The sequence below is a fragment of the Lactuca sativa genome, chromosome 2 (assembly GCF_002870075.4).
Source record: "Lactuca sativa cultivar Salinas chromosome 2, Lsat_Salinas_v11, whole genome shotgun sequence".
Taxonomy (NCBI): Eukaryota; Viridiplantae; Streptophyta; class Magnoliopsida; order Asterales; family Asteraceae; genus Lactuca; species Lactuca sativa.
In genome coordinates this window covers 8,504,908-8,530,942 of record NC_056624.2, presented here as the reverse complement: position 1 = coordinate 8,530,942, position 26,035 = coordinate 8,504,908, and the positions used below count along the sequence as shown (strand labels likewise).

The 26,035-nt window shown below is 39.8% G+C and overlaps 1 non-coding gene across 1 annotated transcript; it reads right to left on the bottom strand.

The window, feature by feature from the left end:
• Window positions 1-1,695: 1,695 nt before the first annotated feature.
• On the bottom strand, window positions 1,696-1,802 carry LOC111905557 (small nucleolar RNA R71). The gene has a single exon (XR_002854930.1). It is a non-coding gene; the product is annotated as a small nucleolar RNA R71 (small nucleolar RNA).
• Window positions 1,803-26,035: the final 24,233 nt, after the last annotated feature.

The window sequence follows — 26,035 nt, the reverse complement described above, 5'->3', positions numbered from 1 at the left end:
GGGTTACATTGCCCTGAGTCGAATAGCTAGTAAGAGAGTAAGTAATATTAGGTGTAGCTATTTGTACGCATCATCACCTTGTTAAAAGGGTCATTAGCCTCCCTCTACCTCCATTACCGTTCCTCTTGAGCATAGAAAACCCTAATCGTATGTAACACCATAATAGGTCAATAACAATCACATGTGATTATACCAATCATGTAATGTGATTTTGTTAAACTAGTAATGTAGTAAACATAATGTGATTATACCAATCATCTAAATCTGACTTTGCATGAAGAAGTTGTGAGTACAATTGTGTTGCTAACGCAATCTTACATAGCTCCAATCCTCACTAATAATTGATTTTGTGTTAAATTATGTGTGACTATGCATAACTCTACATGAATTAATTGAATATTGGTAAATTTGGAATTGAATTGCTAATAACATTTTAATTGGTAACAAACGGGAAATGCCATAATTAATATTTAAACCACTGAGGGAAAGTGGATTCAAACTAACAGATGTGTTTTTATAATTTTCTTGAATAGTTGTTGCTAAATTAAGTTCATCTAAACTTGCAAAATTAGAAAAAAAACCCCATTTAATTTTTGTTAGAATTTTAGATTAATTTAATAGTAAGTAGGTTAGATAATTGATTCCATTCCCTGTGTTTGATACCCGACTTTTGTGGTACACTATTTGCGAGGGTTACACTGCCCTGAGTCGAATAGCTAGTTGGAGAGTAGGTAAAATTAGGTGTAGCTATTTGCACGCAACAAGTTGTTGGCGCTGTTACTGGGGAACGACTTATTTGATTGTTAATTTATTTTCTTTTAGTTAATCGACCCTTTTGTGCGGTAAAACCTACAAAAAGTTAATTTTTTGCATTAATTTATGTTTTCGATTTTAGACCATGACGTGGACCAGCAGTACACGACGTGGGTTCACTTAGGAAGGTATTTTTAGTATTGTTTATTTTTTGTTCGGAGTTATGTTTTTATTTTTGGTTATTTTGAAGTAGTTCATGACTAGAGGTTCCAACAAACCTTTGGCACCACCACTTGAAGATCCAGAGTCGGCCCTTCACAAAAGACAGATAAAAACGTGAAAGAAGACCAACAACCAAAGAGTTCACCAATTAAAGACCTTAAATCAATATTTGTAAAGAAGAAAGGGAAGAATGTGGGAGAGTCGCGTACATCTTCGAGAGACAAAAGAAAAATTGAAGACCTTCATCAAATACCTAGTCCACAAGAATCTGAATACGAGTCTGAACCTGTATTCGAATTAGTAAAAATTGAACCCGAAGATGAGCCAGGATAAGAAATGGAAAACATTGTGGATATGTCCATGGGAGCATACAAGAAGCACATAAGAGACGATTCTTGTCCTAGTTTAGTACCACCTACAATTCCCACCACTGCAACATTCGAGCTAAAGGGGCACATTCTTACTACACTTACGGATGTACCATTTTCTGGGAAGGATCATGAGGTTGTTTATAAGCATTTAGATGAATTCAATGACATTGCAGACTATTTCAATGTCCCAAATGTTCCAAGAGAGACTGTGTTGTTAAGGATGCTACCCGTTACTTTTAAGGGTGCTGCAAGAGACTGGTTGAAAGCACTTCCACCTGGTGTAATTACTACTTGGGTACAAATGTGTGAGCAATTATTGGAACAATTCTTCCCACCATCAAAAATATCTAAATTCACGAAGGCAATAGCCAACTTTGAGCAACAACTACGTGAGTCACTTTATGAGGCATGGGAGCATTATAAACGGTTACTAATAAATTTCCCTCAAAATGACCTTAACATATTAGAAGTGGTGTCTATCTTTTATGATGGGGTGAATTTCATGACAAGGAAACTCCTTGATTCTAACGGAACACTTGCTAACAAAAACTGGGTGAAGTAAGGTTGTTGATTGAAGAGTTTCCAAAGCATTCTCGTGAATACCATAATCCAAGACATGATGGAGCTAAAAGAATTAGGGGAGGAAATTCTGAAGACATGGATGATGTACTATCTATGCTCGATACCTTGGATAAAATAATGACCAAGATTGACCAATCAATTCATGCAATTAGAGTTGGTTGTGAAAGGTGCAATGTTCCACACTTAACAAAAGAATGCCACTTGAATGAACGTGGAAATAAAAAGGTGCTAGTTTGCTACTCAAGTGGGGACAAGTATGATGAAAATTGGAGGAAAACAAAAAGGGAGTGGTTACCATATGATGAATACACGAAGAAGATGGAAGAGAAGTATAGGCGGATTGACCAAGGCTTCTACTAAAAAGAACAACCACCTCTCAAGAAAAACGTTGATCTTGAATCTATGTTACATAGATTTATGGAGGCTTCCTAGAAAAGGCACAACAAAACGGATGCGGTAATAAGGTAACATCAGAATATCATGAAGGAACAGCAAGCCTTGGTAATAAATCAACAACCATCAATCCAAAATATTGAAGTCCAACTAGGTAAACTAACTACTATAGTACAAGATAAATATCTCCAAAAATACTCAAGAAAATGCCTCAAGCACATGTCATGATAATAGAAACTAAAGTGGATACCTTTTCCGAGTTCCTTGAAGCACGAGAAGTTGAGCCATCTCAGTCTGAACCTAAGCCAAAGAAGACCAACCTCAAAGAAAATAAACTTATTGAAACATTGAATCCATGACGTGGAGATCCCATTTCCACGATGTGGGATAAGTATGATCATGAAAGTTTGGACGATGTACCTGCTTATCGTCCTCCTTTGCATTTTCCTTCCCAAACGAATCACCATCCACTGGAACAGGAGCATTTGAAGTTTATATAATAAGTGAAGGGTATTACGATAAATACCCCTTTCATTGATTTGTTATCTAATGTTCCCGAGTATGCAAAGTTTTTGCAAGATTTAATCGATACTCTCCAGCAGCTAAATAAGAATTCCGAGGTAATTCTAAGTGAGCAGAGTTCTAAAGTAATTATGGGAGAGTTACCAAAGAAGATGGGAGATAATGGACGCCGAACTCTTTGATGTGAATTTAGGAATACTTTGAAGATTTACGCTTTAGCAGAATCTGGGGCTAGCATAAATCTAATGCCTTACTTATTTTATCAAAATCTTAATATTCAAAGTTAAAGGCTAGAAGAATGACAATTCACATGGCCAATCGTTTACTGACATATCCTAGAGGCATTGTAGAAGATATTTTAGTTAAAATTGAAAATTTCGTTTTTCTAATTGATTTTGTCATAATGGATATGAAAAAAGAGAACAATGTTCCAATTATCTTTGGTCGCCATCTACATAATACTGCTAGGGACTTGGTTTATATTCACGAATCCAAGCCTACTGTGAGAGTGGGAGATGATGAAGCTACTTTTGGAGTAGAAGATGGTTTCCAAGGGAGTGATGTTCAAAATGAAGTTTTCAGTGTCGATGAACAGAATGAACTTGAGGAATTAGAAAAGCTTATGGAAGAAGATATTTGACAAGTCAACCATACCAAACCGAGAGCATCTGTTCCTATGGTCATGGAAGTTATTGCTTACAAAACTCCAACATCTTCGGTGAGTGAAGATAGTGAAGAATTGGTGTCCAATGAAGAAGTGGATGTTACTTCTAATTTAAGGAGTTCAATTGTGGAGAAGAGGATGATACCTGTAGAGTTTAAAAAGGAAGAAGTTAAATATGTGGAAAATAAGGGAATTAAAAGGAAGATTGAAGAAGAAGATGTTAAGGGTAAAATAGAAAATTCCAAAAAGGCATATATTAGATGAGTCCAAGCGTATAAAAGGAAATGGAAGGAGAAAAAGGTCCAATTGGTGATGGATACTCCGTCAAATTCAACGTAAGGTGGCATGGAGTTCGGCTCAAGACTCCAACAAAAAGAAGCGCTTCTCGGGAGGTAACCCGGTAATAATCTAATTGTCTCAATTATTAATGAAATTGGTGAAAATCATGTGTGGGGTTCAAAAAATTATAAGTGGTGTTATAATACAACTTGATCAGTCTAGGCCTAGCAAAAAATCCCATGACGTGGAAATGAAATCCACGATGTGGACTTTAAAAAACATGGATGGGGGGATGGCTTTACATTTAATTGAAACGAGTGTCTAACATCCGGATTCCCATATATCTTATTTTAATTATTTATTTTGAGTATTGTGGAGGGACTCGGCGAGTTGACGCTCAGACTCGCCGAGTAGGATCGCTAATTTTTTACTGAATTAATGATCGGACTCGACGTGTCGATGCGTGGACTCGACGAGCCCGTGCTGTTAATTGAAACCCTAAATTTCAGGGTCTGAGCCCTATTTATAGGCCCTTATGGCCTTCATTTGCGGCCACTGCTCCCCTGTGAAAAAGCTAGAGAGCAAAGAGAGCTTAGAAAGGAATTTGGAGGCTAATTCTTCATCCTTTGGTGTGATCTTGCAAGAAGGAGTGGGAAAATCCAAGCTAGATCGATTGTGGAGCTTGGATCTGTGTTGTTCACACTAAGATTCACGTTTTGAGGTACAAGTTCCTTCACATTTCATGTATTTGATAGATTCCTTGAATCTAGGGTGTTCTTTGCACATTTTGAGTTAGATCTTGAAGCATATGATGTCCCAATGGGTGTACATGATACATCTGGACCTTGAGAAGTTCAAAAGGTACATCTTCATCTCTAGCCCTCATCTGATGATATTCGGAGCACAGATCAATCTTGGAGAACCAAGATGCTCCCTGTAGTTGGTCAAAGAGGTCATTAATCCTCGGGAGTGGGTAACAGTTCTTCTTCGTTACCCTATTCAACTCCCGATAATCTATACACATCCGATGCGACCCGTCCTTCTTCTTCAAAAACAAAATCAGGGCTCCCCAGGGAGAACTACTTGGTCTAATGAATCCCTTGTCCAACAGCTCCTGCAACTATGTAGACAACTACTGCAACTCAGGCACATCGCCCACCGCTGCCCAACTCACCTCCCAGGTGTCCATAACGTAGGCGACATAACCTGTGCAACCGTGCTAAAGGTAGAGCCTATGCGCAACCATGCTAAAGGTAGAGCCTATCCCACGTTGCTGAACATAAAGCTGGTCCTCGCTGTGGCCTTTCGACCTGAACCACCAGCTCTCCCCCACTAGGGGTCCTCATCCGTACTAACTGATGCGCGCAGTCGATCACTGCCCCATTGGGGCTCAGCCAGTCCATACCAATAATGACCTTGTTCCCCCGCAAAGGTATGGGAACCAAGTCCACCAGGTAATGCTCCTCGAACAGCCTCAAAAGAAAATCCCGGTAGACCTCCAACGCTCGTACCGACCGGTCGTTCTCAATCTCGACCTCTAGAGGGAAATCCGACATGCCTGAAGACTCCGGAAACTTCTTGCTAAGCGCAAGAGAGACAAATGATCGAGTGGCACCCGAATCAAACAACACCTGAACTGGGATACCATTCACATGGAACGATCCTAAGCAAGGCACATAATATATCAAAATCACAGCGACATAACATAAAAGTGTAAAATAAGAAATCATACCCGTCACCACATCGGGTGCAGCGCGTGCCTCCTCGGCTGTCAGCTGAAATGCTTAGCTCCGAACCACTGGAGCCTCCGACTTGGCCTTCCGGCCATCCACAACCTGTGCTGTCGCTGGAGTCGGCGCCACTGTCGGCACCGCTGTTGCTGCTGTCAATCTAGGGCAATTGGCCTTTTTATGGCCCTTCTGATTGCAATGAAAGCAAATCAGGTTAGATATCTAAATCGTAGGAGTAGGGGTAGCATAATCTCTGCTAAAATGTACAACCTTTCTGCACTTATAGCAGCCTAAACCCGGGCCAGTGCAACAAGCTCCCTCGTGTGACTGACCGCATTTCTCACAGCGGTCCCGCCCTGACTGGCCTTTTGGCCTACCATCGGATCCCTTGGGTTTCTTCCCCGAAGCCCCCATCGTCAGCCCCTCCGTTGCCTTCCTCTTTCGGATGTGCTCCAGATCAATCTCCCTTTCCCTATCCTTGGGAATCATGGAATCCAAGGTAGGACAAGCTAAGAAACTGATATGATCTCGGATGTCAGCTCGTAGGATGTCATGTTAGCGAGTCCTCTTCATGTCCTCATCACCCGTATAATGGGCCACCAACAATGCCTTTTCTCAGGACTTGGCGGTGATCTCTGCCACAGTCTCCGTAGTCTGTCTCATCTGCAAGAACTCCCTGGCCAGCTGCTGAATTTCCACAGCTGGTGCAAACTCCACCCTGAATCTGGTCACAAAGTCTGACCAGGTCATAGCCTCAATAGCCGAGGCTCCCAGAGACTCACCAACCGACTCCCACCAATCTCTCACCCTGTCTCTCAAACACCCTGCAGCGAAACGGACCTTCGAACCTTCTGGGCAGAGGCTCGTCAGCTATGCATAATCGATGTCTATAATCCATCTCCTAGCAGCAATGGGGTCCTTCACCCCATGGAAATCTGGCGCACCACTCCCTCTGAAGTCCTTAAAGGACAGTGTTTGTGACCCCAACTGACTGGTCGCCATGCCACTCCTGAACGCCCTGAGGCGATCCTCCATCAGCTCAATGATCCCTTCCTTGATCAACCCAAAGATAAACGGCATCACATCAAGGATATCCATCGCGATCTCGTACGGGATGAACTCACGTAACCCATCATCCACATGATCGGATCCTACGCCCGAGCCCAATCCTGAACCTCCTGCTCCATGTCGCGTGACCACCATTCTGAAATAAACATACGATTGTCAGGGTCATATATACCTTTTGAGGTCTCACACACTTTCCAAGTTTCCAGGTTCCATCTAGACCCTCCTTGATTCGAGTACGGGTCCTCTGCTTTCAGTAGTATGGGCCCATACTACCTTCCACATCTACCCGTACTTTCCTTAAGGATTGCTTCGACTTTGCTAAGTCCCTTTTACTGATACCCTTTCTGTTGACCTCATCCTAGGCTTCCCTAGGGCACTCTCCGACCTACCCTCTGCCATCAGCTGCACTAGGAGTCCCCACCACCTCCCCTTAGCTAGCTTGCGAATACTGTTACATATCCATTCCTTAGCTAGTTGAAGATGGCCAGAACCCCCATAGCACAAAGCAAGTAGTATTCGTGCATTGGGTAACCAAAATCAGTCATAACCTACACATGCAATCCTACTGCTGACTAAACAGTCCTAGCATACAGCTCATACAACAGGCATATAAGGCATCCTCCCTAGACCCTTAACCCTAATTATCATGCAATTCTTAGAATCATATATCAGGGACACAAGGCATCCTCCTAGATCCTTAGTCCTATTCTAGCATGTAGTTTTCTGAATCAAAATCATATAACCTAACATAGCAAGTATGGGTATCATGGGGAAAACTTACTTGAGCCCGGACGGTCGCATGCATCACACACTTCGTCTTTCTTAAAATCCTTCCATTTAGATTTTAGAAAATTTCGTTGTAAAAATATTTTAGTCCCTCAGTTTGAGTCCACACACCCCTGAGGGTGTGTACGAATCCCTCAAACCAGGGCTTTGATACCAACTTGTAACATCCCAAAATTCAAGCTCGAAAATTTCATTTTTGAATTAACAATTCCATAAACATTTTTACCAAAACATTTTCAAATAAACAACACGTCACAAAATCTTATTCAGGTGTCCCAAACCATAACGTCAAAAGCAATAAAAATCAGAGTATAGTCCCAAAAACTCCGTGCGGAGAATCATGTGTGTGTGTAATGCGCTGCTACACCGCCGGTCCTTCCCCTTCGACTAAGAGGTACCTAAAACCAAAACCAAAATTGTAAGCACAAAGCTTAGTGATTTCCCCAATCATTCCACATACAATACAATATCATCGGTATCTTTCAACCGGTAACCTTCACCGGTATCTTTCAACCGGTAACCTTCATCGGTATCTTTCAACCGGTAACCATTATCGGTATCTTTCAACCGGTAATCAACATTGGTATCTTTCAACTGGTATCCATCATCGTTATGTTTCAACCAGTAACTGGGGACTATTTCACCGCCTACCACTAGCATACAATCAACAGATATAAACATACAGTCAGGCATATCCGGTTACTGACTTACCCTTGGGTCCTAAGGAAAACTGTTAGGGAAACTAATCCCTACTATACACATAACCTATCATCCAGATATATCTCATAACCAACACATAACCAGACCAAGATATCACAAAGACCATTATCTTCTAAATACTCCATTTTGAAGGGCCGACATTGTGGCCTTAGACCCACCCCTACTGGAAGGTAACTCACCTCAATGTTGTGCAATATTTGAATTATCCTCGGAGCACAAGTCGACTCCCTTCGACTCCTCCATCCTTAAATGACAACCTCCAAGTCAACACACAGCACGTGCAACCCTAAACAGGGTTTGTCTAAATCCAGTCAAAGTCAACTTCAAATTGACCTGACTCGCCGAGTTGGGTCGTTAACTCGCCAAGTCCCTCACCCTTTACTCGCCCTTGTCCACTTGTCGACTCGTTGAGTTTGGCATCGACTCGAAGAGTTCCTCTTTCATATGAACATCACATGAAACTTATCGGACTCGCCGAGTTGTATGAACACTCATCGATTCCACCTTCATTTGATGAACAAGTCTTGTCCTCGACTCACCAAGTTGTATGAACAACTTGTCGAGTTCATCTTCATTCTTCAGAAGATTTCGTTGGACTCGCCAAGTCTATTCTAGTACTCGTCGAGTCCCATGAACTCCAGGTCTAAAATCACGTCCAATGCATTGGGTAACACTTTATGTCCAACTACAACCCTTCCAACACTCAACTAATTCCTTCGACCCCCAACAGATTTGGGACTCAAAGCCATGGACTCGTCGAGTCCAAGAATGGACTCGCCGAGTCAGTCACGTCTACACTCTAAATCCTCGATCTACCACGTAAAATTACAAACTTTATGTGCTTGCATGGGACTTTGATCTCAAAAAGACATAAAACAAGCTCTTAAGATGCATGGGGCCTTTCATGGGTGCAAAAGCAACTCAAATCTTCCTAGTGACCCCTTTAATGATGTGATTTAGAAGCTTTAACCCCCAACCATGTTTGCAAACATGGTTGGCCACCAAAAATGGCTGACTAAGGGGATGGGTATTTTGGAAATCTGATGAAGCATATGCTTTTGTCAAAGAGAGAGAGAGAGAGAGAGAGAGAGAGAGAGAGAGAGTATTTTCGTTTTTTTTATTCCTATAATAAAAAAATTGGAAAAAAGAAAATGCAAAGGGCACAATCGTCATTATAAAAAAATGTAAAGCAAACTGTACCAAACTCGCAATAGAATGAAAAGTTTGGACCTCTGGTGCTAGTCCAATCTTTTTTGGACCAAAGTGACAATTTTCAGCTAACCATAGGGACCATTAGTGCAGTTTTGTCAAAAATAATTAGTTTTGCTTGAGGGCAAGCAAAGGATAAGTGTGGGGTATTCTGGTATTGACATATTTATACATACTTTTAGGCAATATTTGAATACATTGTTATACATATTTTGGTTATTTGCATGGAATAATTGTATTTATAAGATTAAATTGTATTTTCCAGCCAAAATAAGTCAATTTGAAGAATAAGGACTAAAAGTGGCAAAAGGAGAAACTTTGGAGGCTTGAAAGATTAAAGAGAAGAAAACCCACAAAAAAAGTTATATCCATGTCGTGGATAGCTTTAACACGAAGTGGAAAGGAAAATTCTGGAAGATAAGTTTGCACAAAGTCAAAATCCTTGCCCGATAAGGATTCATCTTAATCCACAATGTGGAGCCCTATTCCATGACATGGAATGTAATTTCATGACAAGTATATATATATATATATATATATATATATATATATATATATATATATATATATATATATATATATATATATATATCTTTCTTTAACTTTGGGGTGGGGTTTGTTTTGGAAAAATGGAGTTCAAAAGTCATTTTTCAGAGGATTAAAAGTCAGAAAACCCATAATTTCAGCCAATGAAGAAGAAGGAGATCATAATCTATTCTCTGCTTGGTACGCTACTATGTGTTTAACTATGAAGTTTACTAGTATGATTGCTTTGATGAGTAGCTTAATCTAGCTGCTTCTGTTAGCTAGACGAAGTTGGAACTCATGGTTTGTTTATATTAATTTAGACTTTTCTACTTGGTTAATGTCTTATCTTTGATTAATTATACCTAGCTTTCTTAACTTGATACTTGATTGCTTTAATTCGTATTTTGTTTAATTTAGTGACCATTAATCTGCATGAATTTAACTACCTAGTAATTTAGTAAGCATTATATTATTAGAGCTAAGATCAAAATTGAAATATTGAATTTAGCTGCGTTAGAGACCTCATATTGTGACAACAATTGTATTGTTAAATCACTCTTACATAGCTCCAATCCTATCTATTAATTGATTGTGTGTTCAATTATGTGTGACCATGCATAGCTCTACATGAATTAATTGAATATTGGTAAATTTGGAGTTGAATTGCTAATAACATTTTAATTGGCAACCAATAGGAATTTTCATAATTAATATTTACACCATTGAGGGAAAGTGGATTCGAGCTAACATAAGTATTTTGATAATTTCATTGAATAGTTGTTGATAAATTAAGTTCATCTAAACTTGCAAAATTAGAAAAAAAACCCCATTATACTTTTGTTAGAATTTTAGATTAATTTAATAGTATGTAGGTTAAATAACTGATTATGTTCCCTGTGTTCATACCCGACTTTCGTGTTATACTACTTGCGAGGGTTACATTGCCCTGAGTCGAATAGCTAGTAAGAGAGTAAGTAATATTAGGTGTAGCTATTTGTACGCATCATCACCTTGTTAAAAGGGTCATTAGCCTCCCTCTACCTCCATTACCGTTCCTCTTGAGCATAGAAAACCCTAATCGTATGTAACACCATAATAGGTCAATAACAATCACATGTGATTATACCAATCATGTAATGTGATTTTGTTAAACTAGTAATGTAGTAAACATAATGTGATTATACCAATCATCTAAATCTGACTTTGCATGAAGAAGTTGTGATAAACCGAACACTATAAAATCTCTATAACACAAGGAATTTAAAATAGGCTTTGAATTAGCTATTCGAGTCTAAAATAGAGTTGTAGTGCTCGTAAATACCTACGCGTGGATACAAAGAACGTCAAAAACGGAGTTCGTATGCAAAAGCTATGGCCTTCCGAAGATGCAGCTGTCAGAACCCTAATTTGACTGACGACGTGAGCATCAAAAATTCACGACGTGAGGAGTCAACAGACACTAATCGGAGCTAGAAAACACGCGTTAACACTATGGGATGACTCATGGAAGTTCACGGCGTGAACCTATCATGTTCATGACATGAATGGCCCCAGAACACCCTATAAATAGAGATCAAATCTCATTCAATCCTTACACATTCTCCTTTCATTCTCTCTCATTTCCGAAGGACGTTTTCCCTTCTCGAGCTTTACAACGACGAGCCTATGACCATTTAGATTCTATAATCACGCTAGTAAGGTGAGTTTCACGGCCCCACTTTCTAATATTTTCGGGGGAAAACGCATGCTAAATATTGAATAAAAGTAAATATTATGTTTATATGATAGTATGTTCGTATCAACATATATAGCTGTATTAACCGTAATATAGTTGTTTTGCTTCATATATACTCAAAGTATATGATTATTTTAAAACATACAACTATCATAAACTTGTTAGCATGTTATTATGCTAATGTAGACCTTGAGTTATACTCGGGAGTTTTATATATACTATGTGTGATATAGCCTCGATGCTATACTCGAGAGTTATATATATTGATTTCTAAGTATGTTATTATTATTGGTTTTATGTCAAGATAAAACCTGCTGTGTTATATGCTATTATTGTTGATTTTATGTAAAGATAAAACCTATTTTTACTTCAAGTTATAGCTGTTATACTGCCTAAATGTTATGAAATTAGGAGTAATGTTTAAAAGCATAGTCTAGTAACTTAGGGTTTTAGACACGAAAATGCTTTTGTTGTTAGAACTATTGAACATCGTCAAAGTCTACCTGAGCTAATGTATTCATCATCTAAGATTGGGGATCTTAGTGAAAGTCCTCTGACCTGTATTCGTTAATCCCGTGTGAGCGAGGAAGTCGTGTATAATTAGTATACAGGTTGACCACCCCACTTGTGACTGTTAGCTACAGTCAACCAAAACCGAGTGATGAACTATCCTTTTTTTTGTTTATTGTTCCTGCATCGATGAAATGTGCGGAAACTACTGCAAGGTGTGATCCTTGTGCTACCGCAATGTGTAATCCTTGTAATACCGCAAGGGGTAATCCTTGTACTACCGTAAGGTGTGATCATTGTAATACCGCAAGGTGTAATCCTTGTACTACCGCAAGGTGTAATCCTTGTACTACGTCAAGGTGTAATCCTTGTACTACCGCCATGTGTGATCCTTGTAATAATAACCAAACGTATAAAACTAATTCATACAGTCCCAACTATAGACTCATGGTAACATAACTTTAGAAGCATTATACTTTGTCGATATAAAAGTATGAAGGTTAAGTATAAGTTTTCCAAAGACTTATACTCTAAGTATAAGAATCTAGTAGGTATATTACTTGTATATTAAGTAGACCACCATACCTATCCTACTTACTCGTATAGAATTGAAATAAGATTTATACGTAGCAACTTAGTTTGTATGGAGTTACAAACACATATACTTATACTCTAGGTTCAAGGATTGTTTAGGTATAACACTTATTCGATAAGTAAACCATTATACCTAGGATATATATACTAAAGGTTTGAGGGTCAAAATGATACTTTCAAAACTATACTTTTCAAACTTGGAAAATGTATTATTTTTGTATGGACTCAAAACCTGTGGACTCACCAACATTATGTTGACGTATTTTAAGTTGCATGTGTTTTCAGGAAGTTGATAACTATGATACGAGAAATGACGTTACACCGCCCGGTGTTTCCACCGACGACAAGGGTGTGACAGATTGGTATCAGATCTATTAACTATAGAGAATTAGTACTTTCTTAGGAAAGCACGACTATATTTTAGGGCTTACTCTGTTAGGTTTAGGTATATACCTTAGCCTACAAATATAAAGTAGTAATAATTATAATACTAAAGGACTACTGACGGGAGTGGTGACACGATAGACATGTCAATTTGGGTTGCTGGATTTCAGAACGACTATATGCTAAAATGATCCTGCCCTTTCGACTGTCCTGACTGGCCGATGCCTTATCAGCTAGACCTGAAGTAACAAACAATAATTGATAGAGCATGAATACAACAAATAATAAATATTGAGTCATATATGAAGACTCAGACCCGCGATGAGAATACACCTAAATACCCGAAATGTTTTTGATCTCAAGGATTTCAATCAGATATTCCAACTAAAGTTTATATGTGCATAGATCTTATCACAAATAGGTGTAGGGGTAAAACTCTATTTTCTTATGATCAGATCATATGAACTATTTAAATTAGGAGTAATATTTGATAGACTAAACACTTTGTGATCTAAAATGTATAGGAACTAATCAAAATGCCTAGAAGAAGTAGCGCTCGTGTAAACCTGAACCAACGACCAGAACCAGAACAACAACCGCAACCACCACCAACAGAAACAAACCCTCCAATAAGTTCAGTAGAACTTGAAGAAATTATAGCTCATAGAATTGTTGTAGCTCTTGCTAATGTCACAAGAGGAGGAGTTAGAATCGAAGGCAATGTAAGGACTGCCAAAATGTGTACCTACAAGGATTTTATGAATTGCAAACCTAAGAGCTTCCATGGAACGGAAGGGGACGTTAGCTTGACTTGGTTTATTGAAAAGACAGAATCAATATTTCAAATCAACTTCTGTCCTGACAAATGTAAGGTACAATTTGCAATGTGTAACTTCGCTGATGCAACACTTACGTGGTGGAATAGCCATGTGAATACAATGGGTATTGATGCCGCCAATTCCATGCAATAGGAAGAGCATAAAAGGATGCTAGTAAAGGTGTATTGTCCCAGGGAGGAAATACATAAGTTAGAACAAGAGTTGTGGACCCTAACCATGAAGGGTTCAGAGATAAATGCTTATACTGCTAGATTCAATGATCTTGCGGTCATGTGTCCAGCACTAGTAACCCCTGAATACAAGAAGATCGAGCGATATATCTAGGGTCTAGCATTGAAAATCAAAGGAATGTTAATCGGATCGAAGCCTAAAACATATGACAGTGCAAAGCGTATAGCTTATCAGCTAACCGACACAGAAATCCAACTGGGATTTATAGCTGAGTCTCCCGAATCTGGAACGAACAAGCGCAAATTTAATGGGAAGAATCACATACAATCATCTGAGGAAATACAAGACGTGGCAACTAATATGCAACCACAACAACAATACCCATGCAACCAAGGAAGTATGCTGGAAAACTCCCATGGCGCACTTAGTGTAATCGTCATCACCTAGGTAATTGTTCATGGTTCAGTCAATGTAACCATCAGCATGCAGGTGACTGTTATATTTGCATGAAGTGCAAAAAGAAGGGACACACTGCGAGTTACTGCAGGACTACAACGCCTATAATAGAAAATCAAGGAACAAACACTGGAAAAGGCTAGGATGGAGGAAGATTGTGTTTTGAGTGTGGTGAAACTGGACATATCAAGAAGGAATGTCCAAAGTTAAGGAGTCAAGGAAGTTAGGCGTGGTAGGTCAATTGTAATAGGAAGCATGAAAGCTATCTAGTACCCTTCAGTGGTATCCAGTTAAAAATACATTTCGCGATGAAATTTTATCAACGGGGGGAGAATGTAACACCAGTCAAAATAGGTCAATAACAATCACATGTGATTATACCAATCATGTAATGTGATTTTGTTAAACTAGTAATGTAGTACACTTAGTATGTATTTAATGATAAATCTAGTATAAATATGAACTTTCCTACGTACTTTATGGTATAAATCAAAGTATATGTCCATACGATTCCAAAAATATAGAGAACATCTAAATCTGACTTTGCATGAAGATATTATGATAAACTGAACACTATAAAATCTCTATAACATAATGAATTTAAAATAGGCTTAGAATTAGCTATTGGAGTCTAAAAGAGAGTTCTAGTGCTCGTAAATACCTATGCGTGTATATAAAGAACATAAAAAACGTAGTTCGTATGCAAAAGTTATGGCCTTCTGAAAATGCAGCTATCAGAACCCTAATTTGACTCATGATGTGAGCATCAAAATTCACGACGTGAGGAGTCAACAGACACTGATCGGAGCTAGAAAACACGCGTTAAGGCTATGGGATGACTCATTGAAGTACACGACGTGAACCTATCATGTTCATGACGTGAATGGCCCCATAACACCCTATAAATAGCGATCAAAGCTCATTCAATCCTCACACATTCTCCTTTCATTCTCTCTCGTTTCCGAAGGCCATTTTCCCTTCTCGAGCCTAACAACGACGAGCCTCTAACCCTTTAGATTCTATAATCACGCTAATAAGGTGAGTGTCACGGCCCCACTTTCGAATATTTTTGGGGGAAAACGCATGGTAAATATTGAATAAAACTTAATATTATGTTTATATGATAGTATGTTCGTATCAACATATATAGTTGTATTAATGGTGATATAGTTGTTTTGCTGCATATATACCTAAAGTATATATGATAGTTTTAAAACATACAACTATCGTAAACTTGTTAGCATGTTATTATACTAATGTAGACCTTGAGTTATTCTCGGGAGTTCTATATATACTATGTGTGATATAACGTCGATGCTATACTTGAGAGTTATATATATTGATTTCTAAGTATGTTATTATTGTTGGTTTTATGTCAAGATAAAACCTGGTGTGTTATATGTTATTATTGTTGGTTTTATGTCAAGATAAAACCTAGTTATACTTCAAGTTATAGCTGTTATACTACCTAAATGTTATGAAATTAGGAGTAATGTTTAAAAGCATAGTCTAGTAACTTAGGGTTTTGGACACGAAAATGCTTTTGTTGTTAGAACTATAGAACATCATCAAACTCTACCTGAGCTAATGTATTCATCATCTAAGATTGGGGATCTTAGTGAAAGTCCTCTAACCTATATTCGTTAATCCCGTGTGAGCGAGGAAGTCGTCTATAATTAGTATACAGGTTGACCACCCCACTTGTGATTGTTAGCTACAAGCAACCAAAACCGAGTGATGAACTTTGCCTTTTTTTTTTGTTTATTGTTCCGGTGTCGATGAAACGTGTGGAAACTACCGCAAGGTGTGATCCTTGTGCTACCACAAGGTTTAATCCTTGTACTACCGCAAGGTGTAATCCTTCTACTATTGCAAGGTGTACCGTAAGGTGCAATCATTGTACTACCGCAAGGTGTAATCCTTGTACTACCGTAAGGTGTGATCCTTGTACTACCACAAGGTGTAATCCTTGTACTACCGCAAGGTGTAATCCTTGTACTACCTCAAAGTGTAATCCTTGTACTACCGCCATGTGTGATCCTTGTAATAATAACCAGACGTATAAAACTAATTCATACAGTCACAGCTACAGACTCATGGTAGCATAACTTTAGAAGCATTATACTTTGTTGATAAAAAAGTATGAAGGTTAAGTATAAGTTTTCCAAAGACTTATACTCTAATTATAAGAATCTAGTAGGTATATTAATTGTATATTAAGTAGACCACTATACCTATCCTACTTACTCGTATAGAATTGAAATAAGATTTATACGTAGCAACTTAGTTTGTATGGGATTACAAACACTTATACTTATACTCTAGGTTCAAGGATTGTTTAGGTATAACAGTTATTCGGTAAGTAAACCATTATACATAGGATATATATACTAAAGGTTTGAGGGTCAAAATGATACTTTCAAAACTATACTTTTCGAACTTGGAAAATGTATTATTTTTATATGGACTCAAAACCTATGGACTCACCAACATTATGTTGACGTATTTTAAATTGCATGTGTTTTCAGGAAGTTGATAACTATGATACGAGGAATGACATTACACTGCCCGTTGTTTCCGCCGATGGCCGAGGTGTGACATCGTATTTACCCTCCATTTTGTGTGTTAAGAAACTTGGAAGGAGAATCTTGTGAAGAAAACTTGAAGTCTAAGGAACATGGAGCAAGGAGATCCTTGTGGATCTGATTTCTGCTTCATCTTAAAGGTAACAAGTCGTTACCTTGAATTCTCTTTTGCTAGATCTCTTCATGCAAAGGCTTAGGGTCATTTCTAGTTTGTTGTGGAGTTATTTCTGGTTTTGGGTTGGATCTGAAGTTGTAACTTTATATCTGGAGTCCTCTAGCCTATTATAGTCACAAAGTTCTAGTCTTTGCAAGCTATGGCTTTCTCCTTACCCAAAACTTCTTCTTTATCTTGGTTTTTGCCCTTAAGACGTTGCATGCACGTAAAGTTTGCAACTTTACATGGTAATTAGGCCGTAGGAGGGTAGATCTACAATTTGGAGCTTTGGTGTTGCTTAAAAGCATCTGAATAAGAAAACGATTGAAGGAATTTGATGAGTTGCATAGTCAACTCGGCGAGTGGGGTGATGGTTTCCCACTTTCTGGATTTTGCATGGACTCCACGAGTTAGTGAGTAACTCGACGAGTTGGTTAGGGTTCTCTCGACATTTCAGACACTACATGGAGTCGAAGAATTGGATGAAAACTCGGCGAGTCAAATGGGGTTTTTAAGATTCCTTAAGTTTTGATGGAACTCTAAGGTTTTGTAAGCTGCACTCGATGAGTTGGGTCAACATGGACTTTTGACCTTGACCGTTGACTCTGAATTTGACCAAGGTTTGACCAGTTTGATTAGTGAGGGTATTATGGTAAATTAGCTCTCGATAGGATTGGTCCTATAATGGTTGTTGGTGGTTGAGTTTGGAGACGGATTTTGTGAGTTTGATATTACCGTCCAAAGCTACTTGTGAGGTGAGTTCTCCTTACTATACCCAAGGGTCTAAGGCACCAAGGCTGACCCTTTGGATTGTTATCCTGCTTATCTTATTATTATTTACTGTTATGATCTGTTAGACTGGTATCCTGGTAGATAGGCTGATGCTATGCTTAGGGATATGCTAGATTTGCTTGACTGTCTGTAGATTGTTATGTGATTACCTATTATATGTGTACATGTCTGATTGGTAGTTGAGGGTATTCCATCCCTATGATGATTGGCCCTATAGTATGTTGGCATTTAAACCTGATGGTTGATTGGACCCATAGTATGTTTGCATTCTAACCCGATGGTTAAGGGCCTGGGTTGTTCCAACCCGATGGTTAATTGGACCCATAGTATGTTGGCATTCCAACCCGATGGTTGAGGTCCTTGGGTATTCCAACCCCATGGTTGATTGGACCCATAGTATGTTGGCATTCCAACCCGACGGTTGAGGGCCTGGGGTATTTTAACCCGATGGTTGATTGGACCCATATTATGTTGGAATTCTAACCAGATGGTTGAGAGCCTGTCGTATTCTAACCTAATGGTTGATTGGACCCATAGTATGTTGTTCATGATTATATGTGCTTTGTTGTGTGTATGGGTATTTTGGGGGCAACTCACTAAGCCTTTGAGCTTACATTTATCGATTATTGTTTCAGGTACTTCTGACGATCACGGGAAGGCGAAGGTGTGACGTACACTTCCTCATATGTTGATTTGGATTTCTGGGATACTCTGACATGAAATTATTTTGAAAACATATTTGTAATAATTATTGTTTTTTTTAATGTTCGAAAAAGTTTTAAATTGTCATGATTTTTATGGATGTTATAGAACAGGCAAGAGATCCTAGACCAAGAGTTCTCAGGCTATCCTACATAACCACAAACAGTCCCTAAGGGCACTCCATACATGATAACCAACAAGAACAAATAACATACAGTTCTACGGATTATTACCGCAAAGCAACATACTCAATACCACGAGAAAAATTTAACAGATCACTCCATCATAACAACATACTCGATACCAGAACATAGATCTAACCGATCACTACAACATAGCAATATACTCAAAACTAGAACAAAAATCTACCATACCACAACATCATAAAAACATACTCAATACTAGAACACAGATCTAACAGTTCACTACAACATAGCAGTACACTCAATACCATAACACAGATCTAACAGATCCCTATAACCTAGTAGGATACTCAATAACAGAACACAGATCTAAGAGATCACTACAACATAGAAACATATTAAATATCACCAATCCAAGGAATGCATGGTCGTATATACTCAGAGGTGTGATAGTCACTCGGATAGATGATCCAACTCTAGAACCACAACCAAAAAAGGAACATGTGAGAGAGATTGGATCAAGATTCCTCAGTCTATCCTACATGACTATATATAGTCCTTAAGGTATCCCTTGACTAACAAATATCCAAAACTAGTGCGCCGACAGTGGTGCCTTGGACCCATAGGTATAGTGAGGCTAAACTCACCTCGATATGTACGTAGGTAACCATAGTATTAACGAAGAACTCTACTAGCTTCAACTTACTTCCAATCAACTATAGAAAGATACTGGAGTCAATACCCAATCATAGGTCATAGTCACTTGCAACAATGACTACCTCACATGAAATCTCGATTAGGGTTCAACATAAAATGACGATTAGGGTTAAGAAAGAACACTTAACCTATTAAGGACTTAATCACCTACGAGTAAGACTGATTAAGGTTTGACATAGTTATTTCAGGGTGAAATAATAATCGAAGCAGCAGCTTAAATACGCGCACGATCATTGCCCAAAATAGAGCTCCTCGATTCTAGGGTTTTCCAAATAAAATCATAACTAGGGTTAATGTTCCCCACCTAACCCCTTAAGGACTTACTTCATTAAGTATAATATTGCATTAAGTTTATTGTTAAGCATTATTAAGTATTATTTAACGTTTAATATACAGTTTTAACGCGTGTCCTGATAAAACTCCAAAACTAGGGTTTTTCTTGACATTAGGGTTTTCTAAACCCTAATTAGGGTTTCCAACCTCAAAATCGTGCCACTAGGATTATATTTAAATGCTTAAGTCTTTAAATGTTCAATAAATTGGGCACCACCCGCCGCCACCTCAGGTAGTGGTGGTCGGCGGCGGTCCATGGCGCCAACCACCGACATATAGCGTCAATGACAGTTTCGAGTGATAAATCCAACAATCCTGGACACATAAAAATTCCTATATCATTCATACACGCACCAGCACAAAATAGAATACCAAAATTCCCAATACAACCTCCAAAAAGGGTGGCAGACGTGAAACATCCCAAAAATACGACCCAAAAATTTTTGTTTTAACATTAGCTGACAACATAATCTCAAATATCATATTATCAAACCATGTCTCGTCTATCCCAAAAAGTCATAACAATGTATCAACTCAAACCTGATATCAAAATATGTGGAAATATCAGAGTTTAACTCCTAGGGTAAAACTGTGGTGTGTGTTATGCCATCATCCCGGGCCCTTCACCTTGCTAGCTAAAGTACCTAAAACCAAATTTAAACTATAAGTACGAAGCTTAGTGAGCTCCCCCAAACTACCACATACCATACATCAACATAATAAACACATACTGGGCCTTGCCCACTGCATCGGACCTAACTCTGGAACTAACTAGGGCCTCACCCTCTACATCAGACTGTTGTCCGGAACTGCATCGGACCGAAGTCCGAAACTAACCCGGGGCCTTGCCCCCTGCATTGGACCTAGTTCGAAACTGCCTCAGACCGAAGTTCGGAACTAACTAGGGCCTTGCCCTCTGCATCAGACCGAAGTCCGGAACTGACTATACATAGCATAGCATAAGCATAACATAGAGCATGAACACATATACTGCGTACTACATCGGACCATAGCCCGGAACACATAACACATAATCCTACTTGAGTCACGAAGACATCAAGCATACTAACTACTGCATTGGACCAAAGTCCGGAAACTAATGCTAACTAAACAGGCCGGCATTGTGGCCTTAGACCCGTTCCTACTGGAAGGAAACTCACCTCGTATGACTGACTGCTAAAATGCTGATCGAGAACTGTCTGATTGCTGTTGCGGTAGCTCACCAGCTACAATTCCTGTAAAAACACTTAATCAAACACTAATAACTAATCTTAGGGTAGAATGATTGTTTTACCCTCTAGTCAAGGTCAACATCATCGTCAAAGTCAACTTCCAGTTGACCTGACTCACCGAGTTGGTCTGCCAACACGTTGAATCCCTATCCTTCCTTCTATTCCCCCACCCGACACTACTCGTCGAGTTTGGTAAAGACTCAACGAGTTCTCCTTCTACATTAATGTCGAGTCGACCTTCAATTGACTTGCCGAGTTGTATGAGAAACTGGTCGAGTTCCCCTTCAACATAAGAAGGCACCTAGTCTATGACTCGCCGGGTCGTATGAACAACTCGTTGAGTCTGTCTGCTTCCAGATCCAAGTCTTAACTCACTGAGTCCCTAATCTACTCACTACATAGACTCGCTACTACTCAACTGGGAGTCTAATACTCGTGACCCAAATCGCTGAGTCCTTTGCATGTAGATTCCATACAATTGATTCTAATCAACTTTAGTGCATCTGATTCATAGATCTAAGCGTCTGGGACTATCTGAACATGTAAAGTTGTTAACTTTACGTTTATCTAAGATGCAATGAAGCAATAACACTCAAACATTGCTATTATGGGGGGATTATTAGACCAAAACAAAGCCTTGGTTGTCAAAAGGTGGTCTCCTTGGGCTTCTGGAGCTCAACAGAGGGTAGATCTGAGATGTGACTCGATCACAAGGCTTTATCATAAAGGATTTGGGGTTTGTGAGCGTAAAACTAACAATTTGGGGGAAAAACTAGATCTATTAACACAATAATCAAGATGGAAACTTCATTACCAGAAGGGATAGTCAAAGAGGAGTGTATTCTGGATCTACTACTTCTTCCTTGAGCTCTTCCACCTTCTCCTTCTTCACCTTGCTCCAAAATGCACCAAAAGTTCCTTCACAAGGCAAAGATCACTCACACACACTTCAAGGAGGCTAGGGTTTTGGGAATAAGTCTCTGGGAAGTGAAGGAGGCTGGGTAGGGGCTATAATGACGTTTAAATAGGGTGAAAACCATTGAAATTAGGGTTTCATCTTGACTGGAAGACTTGCCAAGTCCGAGAATATGGACGTGTCGAGTCGCCAACTTAAACCGTGTGCAAATCCCGTCTCTACTCGACGAGTCGGGCTACTGACTCGTCGAGTACCCCCCCCCCCCCCCCCCCCCCCGTCGAAGAATGAAAATCACTTTATTTAAATCACATACTAGAAACAAGGCGTTACAATTCTCCCCCACTTAGCTTAGACTTCATCCTCAAAGTCTGTTGCTGCTGATTCTATACATAACTCTGGATAATGCTCCATCATTTCCTCCTCGGCCTCCAACGTCCATTCTGAACCCTTCCGGTGCTGCAATTGCACCTTCACTAGCTGGAATACCTTATTTCTCAAGTTCTTCATTTTCCGATTCAAGATCGCAATAGGCCTCTCAATATAATTCAAGCTGCTATCAACCTGAATATCGTCGAAGGGTACAATTGTTGACTCATCCACCAAACACTTCCTCAACTGAGAACCATGGAAAGTGTTGTGGATCTGGGTAAGCTCTGCTGGAAGATCCAACCAATAAGCAACCCGACCCATCCAGGACTAAACCGTAAAAGGACCAACAAACCTGGGGCCCAGCTTGCCCCTCTTCCGGAACTTGATAACACCCTTCCAGGGTGATACCTTCAGGAGGACCATCTCCCACCTGGAAATCCATGTCCTAACGCCTTCTGTCGACGTAACTCTTATGCAGACTCTGCGCAGTCTACAATCTACTACGTACCGGGTGGATCAACTCTGTGGTCTTGAGCACCACCTCGATACTCCTGATGACTCACTGACCGACCTCGCCCCAACAAATCGGAGTCCTTCACTTCCTTCATTAAAGTATCTCGAAAGGAGTGCGGTTAATGCTGGTGTGGTAACTGTTGTTATATGAAAATTCCGCTAATGGAAGATACGTATCCCAACTGCCACCAAAATCTACAGCACATCCCCGCAGCATGTCCTCGAGAGTCTAAATCGTCATCTCGCTCTTCCCGTCCATCTGAGGGTGGAAAGCAGTGCTGAAGTGAAGACGAGTCCCCATCTCGTCGCGAAACCGCTTCCAAAACCTCAAAGTGAACCAGACGTCTCGATTTGATACTACAGATACAGGAACTCCATCTCGTGCCACTACCTCGCGCACATAAATATCGATTAGCTTCTCGGCCGAAAATCTCTCATGAAGCAGTATTAAATGCACGCTCTTGGTCAGCCGACCCACTATGAACCAAATCGAATTAACTCCACGAGGTTCCTAGGAAGCTTAGTGATGAAATCCATGGTGTTATCCTCCTATTTCTACACAAGAATGTCTAATGGTTGCATGTTGCCATGGGGTCTCTGGTGCTCTTCCTTGACCTTCCTGCAGGTCAAGCATCTCTCCACGTACCAGGCGACGTCCCGCTTCATGCAGGGTCACCACTAATCGGGTTGAAGATCTATATACATCTTCTTCACCCTTGGGTGGATGGAGAACTGAGACTTATGGGCCTCATCCATCAACAATTGTCGTACTCCACCCCAGTACGACACTCAAACTCTCCCATGAAGGGTCAACAATCCCCGACTGTCATAATAGAAAGAGGCTACTCGGCCCACGATACTCTCACACTTTTGCCTCTCCTCCTTAGGCCCTTAACATGTGCCTGTATAATATGCTCTAACAATGGAATAATCATTATCACCCTCAGGCATATATCTCTGATCGGGGCCGCCATTACGTTGCGGCTTAGGGCGTCAGCCACTATGTTGGCCTTTCCCCGATGATAAAGGATCTCACAATCGTAGTCCTTTACCACATCTAACCACTGACACTGCCTAATGTTTAGATTCGGCTGATCCATGAGGTACCTCAGACTCTTATGATATGTGTAAATAGTACAGCGGACCCCATAGAGGTAATGTCTCCAAATCTTGAGGGCAAACGCCAATACCCCAGCTCTAAATCATACGTCGGATAGTTAGCCTTGTGAGGATTCAACTGTCTAGATGCATAAGCTATCACATACCCTCGCTGCATCAACACTGCCCCCAGCTCTACAAAGTCATCCACTGCCTCTGGCAGGGTAAGAATCGGTGTCTCACACAATCTCTGTCTGAGGGTCTCAAATGTTGCTTGCTGCTCAGGCCCCCAACGAAAGACCACCAACTTCCTAGTCAGTCGAGTTAGCGGAACTACTATCTTGGAGCTTATAAATAAAAGAAAGAAAATGGAAGAATTGAAGAAGGTGGTTCTAAATGAGAACTGTTCAGCTGCAATGTTGAACAAACTTCCTATGAAGAAAGGAGATCCGGGAAGTTTAACATTTCCCTACCAATTTGGAAACATAGCCACCATTTATACACTAGCTGATCCAAGGGTAAATGTTAATCTAATGCCTTACTCGTTTTTCAAAAAGCTAGATCTTCCCGAGCCAAGGCCCATTCGTATGGCAATACACTTAGCAAACAAGATGGTTACATTTCTTAGGGGAATTTGTGAAGATCTTTTGGTGAAGGTGGACAAGTTCGTGTTCCGCATGGACCTTATAGTTTTAGAAATGGAAGCAGATCCCAAAGTCCATATTATATTAGGAAGACCTTTCCTTAATACAACAAGTGCTATTATAGACATGCGAGATTCTAATCTTACCCTTCGGGTATGAGACGAATCAGTTACTTTTGGAGTTGATCAAGCCATGAAGCATGAAAGGAGTAGTGATGACACGACATTTTTGATTGACATGTTGGAAGAATTTTTGGAAGATTGGAATGAAGATAACCCAAGCAAGTCCACCATCTCATTTGAAGAAGAGTTTGATGCTGAAAGGGACCTGTTGGAATTAGAAAGACTACTCTAGGAAGCTGAATATAACGAATTGATTGGAAGTACAGAAAGTCCGACTCGCCGAGTAGCCCCGATGGACTCGACGAGTCCGTCCGAAGAACCCAAAATAGTTGCGAGTATTACAACGGACTCGACGAGTTCCCTCACTGGACTCGACGTGTTCAGCATTCAGAGCACCAAAACTGAGTTCAAAGCACCACAAAATCACTTGGAGTACGCATTTCTTAAAGATAGCCATTAAAAACTGTAATAATAGCTGCTGATTTGACCAAACATGAGAAGGAGAGCCTTGTGGGTGTATTAAAGAAGATGGAAAGGGCTATAGTGCGGAAGATAACCGACATAAAGGGAATTAGTCCAGCCTATTGTTCCCACAAAATTAACTTAGAAGATCGTTTAAAAGCTGTAGTGCAATGCCAACGAAGACTCAACTCGAACATGCATGAAGTATTGAAAAAGGAGGTGGTAAAATTACTAGATGCCAGAATCATTTATTCAATCTCTGATAGTCCATGGGTGAGTCCGGTCCAAGTGGATCCGTAGAAAGGAGGTGTGAGGGTAGTGGCTAATGAAAAAAACGAAGTAATTCTAACAAATACGGTAACCGGGTGGCGAGTTTGCATCAACTATAGGAAGCTAAATGAGGCCACATGCAAGGATCACATTCCATTGCATTTTATCGATCAAATGCTTGAAAGGCTCTCCGATTATCTTTAATATTGTTTTCTCGATGGGTTTTCGGGGTGCATTCAAATTCCAATTGACCCACAAGACCAAGAGAAGACCACTTTTACATGCCCGAGTGGAACATTCTCATATAGACGCATGCCTTTTAGGTTATGCAATTCACTCGCTACTTTCGAAAGATGCATGATGGCTATCTTTCATGATATGATCGAAAAGTTTATGGTGGTTTTTATGGATGACTTCTCGGTTATTGGGTCCTCTTTTTAGGATTGCTTGTCCAACTTGCATCTAAT